The sequence below is a fragment of the Ostrinia nubilalis genome, chromosome 13 (assembly GCF_963855985.1).
Source record: "Ostrinia nubilalis chromosome 13, ilOstNubi1.1, whole genome shotgun sequence".
In the NCBI taxonomy this organism is placed as follows: domain Eukaryota; kingdom Metazoa; phylum Arthropoda; class Insecta; order Lepidoptera; family Crambidae; genus Ostrinia; species Ostrinia nubilalis.
The window spans coordinates 2,961,556-2,971,840 of NC_087100.1; positions in this window are offsets into that span (position 1 = coordinate 2,961,556).

The following is a 10,285-nucleotide window of genomic DNA, read 5'->3' on the forward strand; positions in this document are numbered from 1 at the left end:
AAAGTTTTATTTTAAGCTATTTATACTTCAAGTATTTATACTTCGTTTGCCTCCTATCACATAAAAAAAAAAAGTACCTAAATCAAATATACAAGTAAGTTCTACACAACAAACAGAGACAAGTGCCACGTATAAACAAACAATAAAATAGGTAGACAAGTCTACTCGTGCGGGAGTTTACGCCGCGGTAGGAATGGCTCCGTAAAGGCGTACGTAAACGGTAAAAGTTTTATTAACAGTTCAGATAAATGCGATGCTACTATCGCTTGGTTCGAGACTACTTCAAGATATCAAATCAGTTCATGGTGTTTTTGCTAAATAACCTTCGTCTAAGAATTAAATCAACGTTACTACCAAATTACGTCTATTGACCTAAAGATCGCAACTGTTAATAATACATTTTGGATGCACGAGCGAAAGAAAGAGCAAAGATTATTTAATAGCGTTCCATTTTCCTTCTTGTTCGACACTAGACATAGACTGTAGGTACTTAGGTATCAATTTCAAACTTTTCAATAAAACAATATTTTTTAACCGCATGCCCCCTGATGAGTTATAAAGAAAAATAAGTTATGTTCTCAACGAGCTCTTGGCCTGCCTGCATCTCACCTGATAGAATTTAAACTGACAGTTTGGAGAAGGCTGTTCTCGTTAAAGTATGTTGACTTGTTTAAGGCATTTGTATTGACTAAAGTCAGAATAAGATATGAACAGCAATTTTATTCCAGAACTGAGATGTCTACAAAAGTACTTCAAACCCTCATAAATATCACCCCAAGAATATTCAAGCGTAGTAAAACAAAATGAACAACAAACACGTGAGCAAACAAACAATAAAACACAGTGACAAGTGCCTTTGTAACCGTTCAGCCACCAGTTCCCGGTAAACGGAAAACTTTTATTGTTACCTGAAACAAATGAGCTCGAAATACAACTGGTTTTATCAAGATTTATCTTTCTGTAAATCTCTATCTAGTTGTTACGGAAAGCTTTTCAGGGGAAAACCGTATTTACACGTTATTGAGAGGAACTATTTTACTGTAGAGCATTTTGAAACTTGAAAATTTAGCGCGGAACATTTTATTTTTTATAGGGTACAACTTTAATGGATTTTTACTTTAAGATAGTGGAAACCTTTTGTTTTTGTACATTGGTAGGATACTGAATAGAATGTCTGAATTAAATTTTATAAATTCCTTTCTTTTTACAGACTTTTTGATTTCAATTCGATTTTACCTACTTTATTTATGACGTGGATTCTCTAACAATCTCTAACTCTAATCGCCTTAAGTCAAATTATTATAGTAATGTTATTTATTGCCTGGTAGGTATTGCTAAAGGTAGGTATTGTTAACATTTATTATAAATCATTTAAGAAATAAGTGTTTTTGCTATATTCTACAGCTTTGTAGAGTCGACACAACAATACTTTTTTCACAAGAATTCAGTTTGACTTCTTTGTTAGACGACTTTTATTGTTGGCACTAAATAAAATTCATTTTTAATATAAAAAGGCTTTTAAAATGTAGCAAACAAAGCTTTTATATGCATGTGTTCACAGCATTGCTTGAATATTGGAAATATTCAATTGTGACCTGTGGTATTCGTCGAATATTGTTATATTCTCGGAACAATAAAAATGACTGACATATAAAGGCATATTAAAAATGAAATAAATAAATAATATGCAAGCGTTTAAGCTTTGTGTTGAATGTGCACGTGACGTCACCTAACAAAGTGTTTTAGTAAGTAACTAATAAAGTTTGGGATGATGATGCGATCTTGTTTCAACAAGAAAATGCCATAAAGGAAACGTGAGAAGAAGAGAATGTATTTCCTATTTTAAAAAAAATACTACTTTTACACTGCGGGAAAAACACCGCTACGTCTAAGCCTGGTGCCAAGGCCTGGTGTCGAAAAAGCTTAGCACAGGCGCCATTCCCAATTACCGTTATCAGGGCTATCACTAAATAGATATTTGCCAGTCATCGCCAAACGACCTCTGGCGACACATCAGCTAACCTATTTATCTCGTTTAGTTCAATTTGCGCCGGCCCTGCTACATGATTTGCGGGGTCCGAAATGTTTGAAAGATTAACGTACAGTCGATAGCACATCAAACTGGACATTTATGTTGCAAAATAGGTACTATTTACAACTGTATAAAATGCAACAGTGTTTAGCTGACTTTTGTCTTTGTCACTGTTTAAAAAAACACAATAATAGTTGTTACTGTTCTAGAAATTATGAACTTTTTAAATTAAGTGTAAAATAAAATGGAATGAAGATGAAAGCACACACGATAAGATAAATTAAATTAAGACTGGGCGCAGACCACCAATTATTTGTCGGCCGATAGTTTAGTCGGGCTGTTAATCAGTCGGGGCATGTATCTGCGCACATTACACCGATTTGATTTGGCCGATTCTTCATACAAATTAAAATCGGGCCCAACTATCGGCCAACTAAAAACCGGTGGTCTGCGCCTAGGCTTACACATCGATTTCTATAGAACAGCAAATATTTTACTGATTTTAATGATTTCTACGAGTAAATGAATTTATTTATGTGATTCAAAATAGTAGAAAACAATCTCGAAATTATTTTTTATTATTTAATCAACGAGGGACTGTCAAAGTTAACAAAACAAATGTATTCATAACCGTATACGATATTTGCGAGCGAATCAAATGACTGTTATCGAGTTAAAAGTCGATTTCGGTTCACGTCGTGTGTATAAGCGTTATGAAATTTGATTATTCCGCGTTTATGTTTTCGGAATTGAATATTTTAAATGCTTTAATTGGTTTTAAAGCAAAAAAAGTACGTATAGTGAATACCTGAAAATAGGTGAAGAACACTTGTGAATGGTCTGAACTGAATATTGAATAACAACCGCAACAGTTATTTTAAAATAAATCTACTTAAAATAATGAATGACTCTTTAAAATAATGTTAAAATTGAATCATTGGATTTTGTTTATACGAGTAGGTACTAATAGCTTTTGTTTATAGGCACGAATTTTTGTCTATCTAGTTTAAGATATATTATTATGTAGGTACATTTTAGAAGCAAGTGTACTACGGCGGAATATGATATGATAACTTGATAATACTCGCAAATAATTTCTATCATAACGTCATCGATCCTAACCTAAGGCTGGGTTACACCATCTTACTTTAACTTTGACGAACGTTAAAAATCTGTTTAACTCCAGACAAAAACACCGGTTATCGATAAAGTTACGGTCAAAGTGCAACTCAGCCTACATTTTTGCTTGAGTCGCTTGTCACAATAACTGGCAAAGTCACTGCGCCGATTATTGGATGTCCAAACAATGACATAAATAATTGATCTTGCGCTAATAACTGGAAGAATGGGGATAACAAACCGCCTCGTTACACACGATTCAGTCGCGCATTTGATTGGAGGGCATTAATTTACTTTCACTCGGTGTTTGGTCTCGCTGCAAGCGAGTAAAGAAAAATAAATAAGAGTAAAATTACCTTTTTGTATTTTTTTCCGTTGATAAATGGGCTTAATGTATTTTAGTTGTCAAAACATATTTTTTCTTTTCTTTTTTAAAATTAAAAAGCTCTTTACTCTTCAAAGGTATACGAGTATTTAAGTCCCTGTTGTAGCCTTTAATTAGGTTTATTTTTGAAAGTCTAATGCCTGTTTTCACCATCAATCCCTAATTTTTAAGTGACCCCTATGTAAACAAAATTCCTGTTGTGTCATAGGGGTCACTTAAAAAATAGGGATTTATGATGAAAACGGGCATAAGACTGAGTTGCACCATCTAACTTTAACGGTAACTATGACAGATGTTGTGTTTGACAGATATTTGACTTTAGTCAAAGTTAAAGTAAGATGGTGCAACCCAGCCTAAGCAGAGTCCAGTATTTATTTTAACGGTTAACATTAGCAATGCTCGTAGCACGTTAGACCGCTACATCATCTGGTTTGTCGTAGCACGTTAAGCCGCTACATCATCTGTTTTGTCGTAGCACGAATGCTACAGAGTCACATTTCGTAGCATTAGCGCCCTGCTACGAAATTTTAATTCGTAGCAAGTTGCGCGGTTTGAATAATTTAAGTTCTACGACTGCAGTCGCATGAAATATTGCACCTTTTTTAAAGTCATAGATATTTATAACTAATTCAAATTGTTTATTTGCATACTAAGCTTAGGTTGCATCATCTTACTTTAACTTTGACAAACATCAAAATCTGTCAAACTCCATACAAAAAAGCACCGGTTATCGTTATAGTTACGGTTAAAGTCAGGTGGTGCAACTCAGCCTAAGTGTACATAAAGGTTCTATCACTAATACATGTATGTAGTATAACTTGTGATATCCGCTCGTAATAAGACCGCTACCCAAAGAAGGCTGGTCTTCGTCAAGGGTCCTTGTTCGACACAAGCGCCAGAATGAGCTATCGGGGATGACGCCATCAACGGCGACACGACGGAAATAAGAAGTAGATAACTTCACAGATTGAGTCAAGAGTCGATTTGTGCTCTGTGGCTACGTTTAAATAGAATATCGTCACTTTATAAGGAACCATAGTGCTCTAAATATCGTTTTATCAGATGTAACTATTTTAAAGATAACATGAGCTTCGCTTAAGGTAATTTTAGAAACTTGGCGTTTAATTTTTATTATGTACGACCGTATTTCATGGAAAACTCTTGTGAATGATTCCTTAATTAAGGATTTGATTAAAGAAAACTGCTGCACTAACTGCAACTTACATTGTCTGTCTGACTACTACTTACACACTGTTACAGTCTACATCACATCAGATTTGCTGCAAAATAGCATCTACTACGACGACATAAAACACCATTGCTTAGTTTGGCGTGCTGTCGTCTGTACTTTACCTATAAGTTGTAGCGTTCTGTCCCCGACTGTATCGCAAGTATTATTGGCAGTCAAGTCGGTTTTATTGGCTCTCAACGTTTCCCACATCTGCGGCTATGAAGCCTTCCCGGAATACAGTGCTGGTCCAATCAATCACAGGAACAATCTTTTGCACCTGCGCCATCGTATTGGCCGCAAGAGATGGATGGACGTAACTTGGTTACGATGGCTGAAAGTATTGTCAATCATCCCACTTTTTTCTAATATGTCTAAGGTTATGTTCCTTCTGTAGGTACGAGTATAATAATCTTAACTCTATAGTGAAACTTTGCCCAAAGTTAACTAAATGTCTAATGTTCCATACCTACTTACGGCTGCCGGCTAATGCCGGCTTTCTATAATCAATTTTTCGTCAAATCCAACCAATCCAACGGTCATATTTCAATATCTTTTTGGTAGAAATATCTACGGATTTAGATGACTATTTTAACATTTTTTTTAAAGATTATTAGCAATTTGTTTCAATGCCCAAATTACTAATAGTCCCATTAGCCCCTCGTGTTAAGCTAAATAAGCTTTTGTTACGAGTGGGCTCACCGCAATAGTCGAGCGGCGGTGGGATTCAAACCCGCGTTCCTCAGATATCGAGTCGGCCACTTCGACCCCTTCACCGTTCGGCTATCGTGGCTATAAATATTAAAGTACTCTTTAACCGCATCAAAAATTATGGATATTTAATCGAAAACAGATTCAAATTTGACAGTTGAAATCCGTATTTGGACAAGGATTGAATATGGGAAAGGGGCGTAAAACATCGAAATGAACTTAACTTTTCCCAGCGTGGGTAGGTACGCCTATTTGCATGCCACTTTGACCTCTTTGCTTAATGAAGCGTTTTGAAGGCTTTGACGTGAGAGGTGTCGTTAGAAACAGCTTTGCTTTCAAATTGTTTTATAAGTATTCGTCGTTAAGATTTTGTTTCTTTTTTATTTTGCTTATTTCTTTTTTTTTGGTTTGATTTCAGCCAGAAAACTGCTCAGAAAAGGAGGAATTAAAAAAGAGAGAATATCTTTTCTTAAAAAATGGCTCAAAATAAACATTATCGACCATTTTTTCGATGATTACACGATTTACGCTGGAGCTTGCGTGTCGTATCAACAGAGGAATATGCACGCCTTTGAAGCAGTGAAGTGAAAGAGATCTATCGATGGACAGGATGTCTATAAAATGATTTAATTACAATTGAAATATCACTCATAACGGTTGACAGCAACTCATACAGTTTGGTATCTCTGTCATTCTTGATACAGTCTTTACAGCTTTCACGGAAACTTTTTGTTAAAGTTTATCGTGTGGGTTATACTCGTAATCTAAGCTGTTCAGGTAATACAGCTATGCCAACTTTGGAACAAGGTAGTTAACTTTCTTGTCGCATTTATTTTCTAAAGCTTATTTTATAACTCTCTCGAAAGTTGTCAGGAAATGAACTTCGAAGAGCAAAGTCAACGATCTTGTTGAGCTATTTCAAATAGTCTTAATCTAAAAGTATGTTACCCGCAAGAGTTGTTGGCTTATACTTTAAAAGATTGAGCAATAAAATTTGATCGAAATTCGCTTTAAATTTTCTCGATAGTCGTATATCAAGTTCAGAAGCATCACTATGAAAGCACCCACTTTGCATTTATATTTTCACCTCGCCCGGCTTCGGCTGCCAAACGCCTCTTTTATAGCCACTAAATCACTATCATTTTAGTGCTAACGTTTCCTCTCAGCATATAGCAGGGACAAATTGGCAGGGAATTTCGTTTTAACCCATACATAGATTTGGCAGACGATAAGACTGCAGTTAAGATTGATGGATGTGATTCCAGGATGTGTGGAACTGTGGAGTTACTCGAGTTTCTGGGTTGTAAGGTCATCACGTTTGCTTTATCGCTACATGAATTTGCATGCTTTTGTTCCTTGCCAAAACCGGTTTTCTGCGGTTTGCTTTTATGTTGGAAAATTTTGATGGGCGAAGGAGTTTATTTTCACGCTATGTTTTGCTTCAAAATACTCGTACTTAAGTATGTGATCATGTGATGATGTTTATTGTTACTAATTTAGATTTATTAGAGTATTTTTTTTAAATTATCTTGTACTTGTGGTTGAAAAAGAAAAAACCTTTCTTTAGCTAAGTACAATTTTAGACTCATAGACTTTTTTTAGCCAACACATAAATCTAAACCCTATTAAAACCCTTCCGATCATTTAGGTCGCTTTACTGACAAGGGTCTCGTAACATTTTATTTAATGTATTTCAAGTTATCTTACCTTTGTCACGAACGAACGTGAGTCAACTGAACAATTATTTTAGGACGGACGGAATTAAACTAAATCTGACCCGGTGGTTGAAAGGCTTAGGCTTATAAAAGGTCTACAAATACTTATAATAATGCGGATGATGATATTCTGGAAGTCGTTAAAGAGAATCGTGTGGGTTTAAATTATATTGTGACACGAATAAGCCAAGACCCGCAATTGTTTTAGGCAGACCTCGCTTGAGGCATTGTGGTCATTGTAATTTAAGACCTACATTGTGTTTCAGTATCTGTAGACTGTTGTTGAAGTTTTTTCATTGTAATATTGTAAGTATTTTGCTGTGTTAAACCCTCAATAGTAGAGTCATAATTTCCATGGCACATAGCACTGGCAAATGTGAAGGTACAGATACACTTGCTCATTATATCACATTGAGTGATTGCTACTTACTAGAAGCATGTGTGTCGAAACATTGCTAATAATAAGTATTCTCATTTCGAGTAAGTACGCTTGATTTAGCATGATAATAGGTAAGCAAGACATGTATTTTATGAGCCTGTGTAACTTAAGCGAAGAAACAAAACACCTATTGTAACTTTAATTTATATTTGAATAACGCGTCTTTTTGTATCGCTTCCAATATTTTGGTTATGTTTAGGAGAGACAAGACACAAACAGATAATCCGGCTGATGTAAAGTGGCTTATACACCTGAGGGTAGATGCGCCGAACTTTGGGCGGCGCCCAACTTTCGAAGAATGTTGTAGTAGACGGAAAATAAGTTTATTCCACGTGGATGGAATCTCATTTTGTTTTACAAGAGCAGACAATGTAAGCTTATACTTACAGCAAAATTTTATTGTTGCAGTCTTGGATAAGGTTGGTTTATTATTTTTACTAACGAACTCATTAGTGACATAACCTTGCTTTAGTTTTCCTGTAGATATTACAAAAGTTACGTTCGGCGGTCGGTAAAACATTGTATACTTAAACCACGGTCTTAAACCGTTGTCTTGTCACTTCGGTGTTAAGACAACGGTTGACAGAGCTAGAATCATAGAGACGCACGGGGTAAACTGGTGGATGAAGCAATGTTCGTCTTGCGAGACAATCTTAAAGGTAGAACAACCTTCAATTTCACCCAATCCGCTATTTTATACCTCTATCTCTACTAAGTACTCTAGAAATTTACAACTGGCACTGTCCACTCCTAACCCAGCTAAAATTCCAGTGCTTTACTACCAGTAAATAACTTCCGAGCTATTAATCTTCTAAACACAAATATACGGGCGTACCTACGACTTATGTCCCAAACCATACCGGTATAAAGCTGGCAATTTTGCAGTCTCTTGGTCAAGTGCCAAGTGTCATGTTGTTGTACTATAGGTGCATAAGAACGACACTTAATTTTGCATTTCCCTAAATAAGGAGTAACAGAAGTGGAAGCGTTGGCAAGAAAATGCAAAAAACGAGTGTTATTTGTAATGTAACTGTACTGTTTTCATCGTAGTAAGAAAGTATATTTCTTTCTTTTCATTTTTCGACTTCGTTCGTTATTTCTCCGCTACGTGAAGCGAATATCTTTTGCCAATATCTTGTGTTATTTTAAAAGTAACTCAGTTTTACCTATTTCAGTACCTAAGATTTACATTTTAGGCAGAAATCTGGCAGCCTGATTGATTTCCAAGAATTCATTAATCATACTCAGGACGAGAGCTAGTCAGATTTTAGCGTTCCTGGAATAAGTATCGAAATACAATTTTAGCAAGTTTCGTAGTCATACTTTTCTAGATATAACTTCTAAATTATGATTGGAGAATGAACAAAAATAATGTACTCGTAGGTACCTACTTGAACTTTTTATTTCTCTGGTTAAACCAGCGATTTAAAAAAATAAATTGTTGGTCAAGAGTAGACTTTTGGTTAAGATATCCCTATGTACCGTTAATTCGCATGAATTCGCATTCCCTATGACCGACTTCGGAATTTCTGATATTCTAACTCCGCAGAACCAACACAATATATTTTCCATTTCCATGAAAGCTCGAAGGCAAAACAAGCGCGCGTGTTCGGTCCCGCCGAAGCTCGCGCGAAACCAATCTGCACCGCACCGAATTAGTTGCTGTCCGAGCGAAAAACAGCCAAGACCAGGCTGGACGAGATTAAATTTGAGTTCTGTTTGCATGTAGTATTTGCTCAGGCTAGGATGAGCCTAGCTTTGGATTTATTATGTTTGCAGAGGCTAGGACGGTAACTTGTGGCGTGCGATTGATGTAGGTACACAGAAGGAAGACATGTTTCATTGTTAGTAATACAGTACTTAAATGGAAAAGGTATAAATAACGACCTAACTTTCAGAGTAAGGTCCTAATATTACAACGTGTGATAAATAAGTAAACTTTAAACACCCGTTACAGGTCTTGTACCGTCCGTGAGTCGCTTCAACATTTTTAAATAAACAAGCATGATTAGATCTCTATTTAAAGAACGTATTACATTACAAAACAATACTCACAACACAATTCAAGGTTGAAGTACTTCTATTTAGGGAGGACTAAAATCAAGTTTTATTTACGGTAATCCTTTTACTCAATCAATTGTAAGAAGGTCAAGTGGCCCTTCAGAGACAGGAATATTAAATAAGCCGAACTAATATTGCCTCTGAAAAGGTTTCAACAGCGACTGACAATGGCCCCTAAATATTATACAAACCTCTCTCTGAGAGAGTTTTCTAAACTCTCGCAATTAGTTCTCGTTGATCGAGTTCGTTGTTATCTACCCCCGTTCTGATTCACAACAATAACATGGTAATTCAGAACAGATTTACGGATCTGGATTGGAAATCAGATTATTTTTATTATAGATTATAATTTTTACGAACAATACTCGCGATTTGCATTTAGAACGTAGATGTATTGAATGAGAAAATTAGGCTTTACTTTTTGTTGGATATGATAAGACTCTTTATTTATCTAACGACCGTTTACAAAACTACAATTTGTTCAATGATGCTCTAGCTGTGGCTCTAACTAGACGGTGTGATTACACACACTATCGCTTGAAAACATCCTTATTATAATACATAGTTGTGTTTTTCTGGCAGTCTAATAATACAA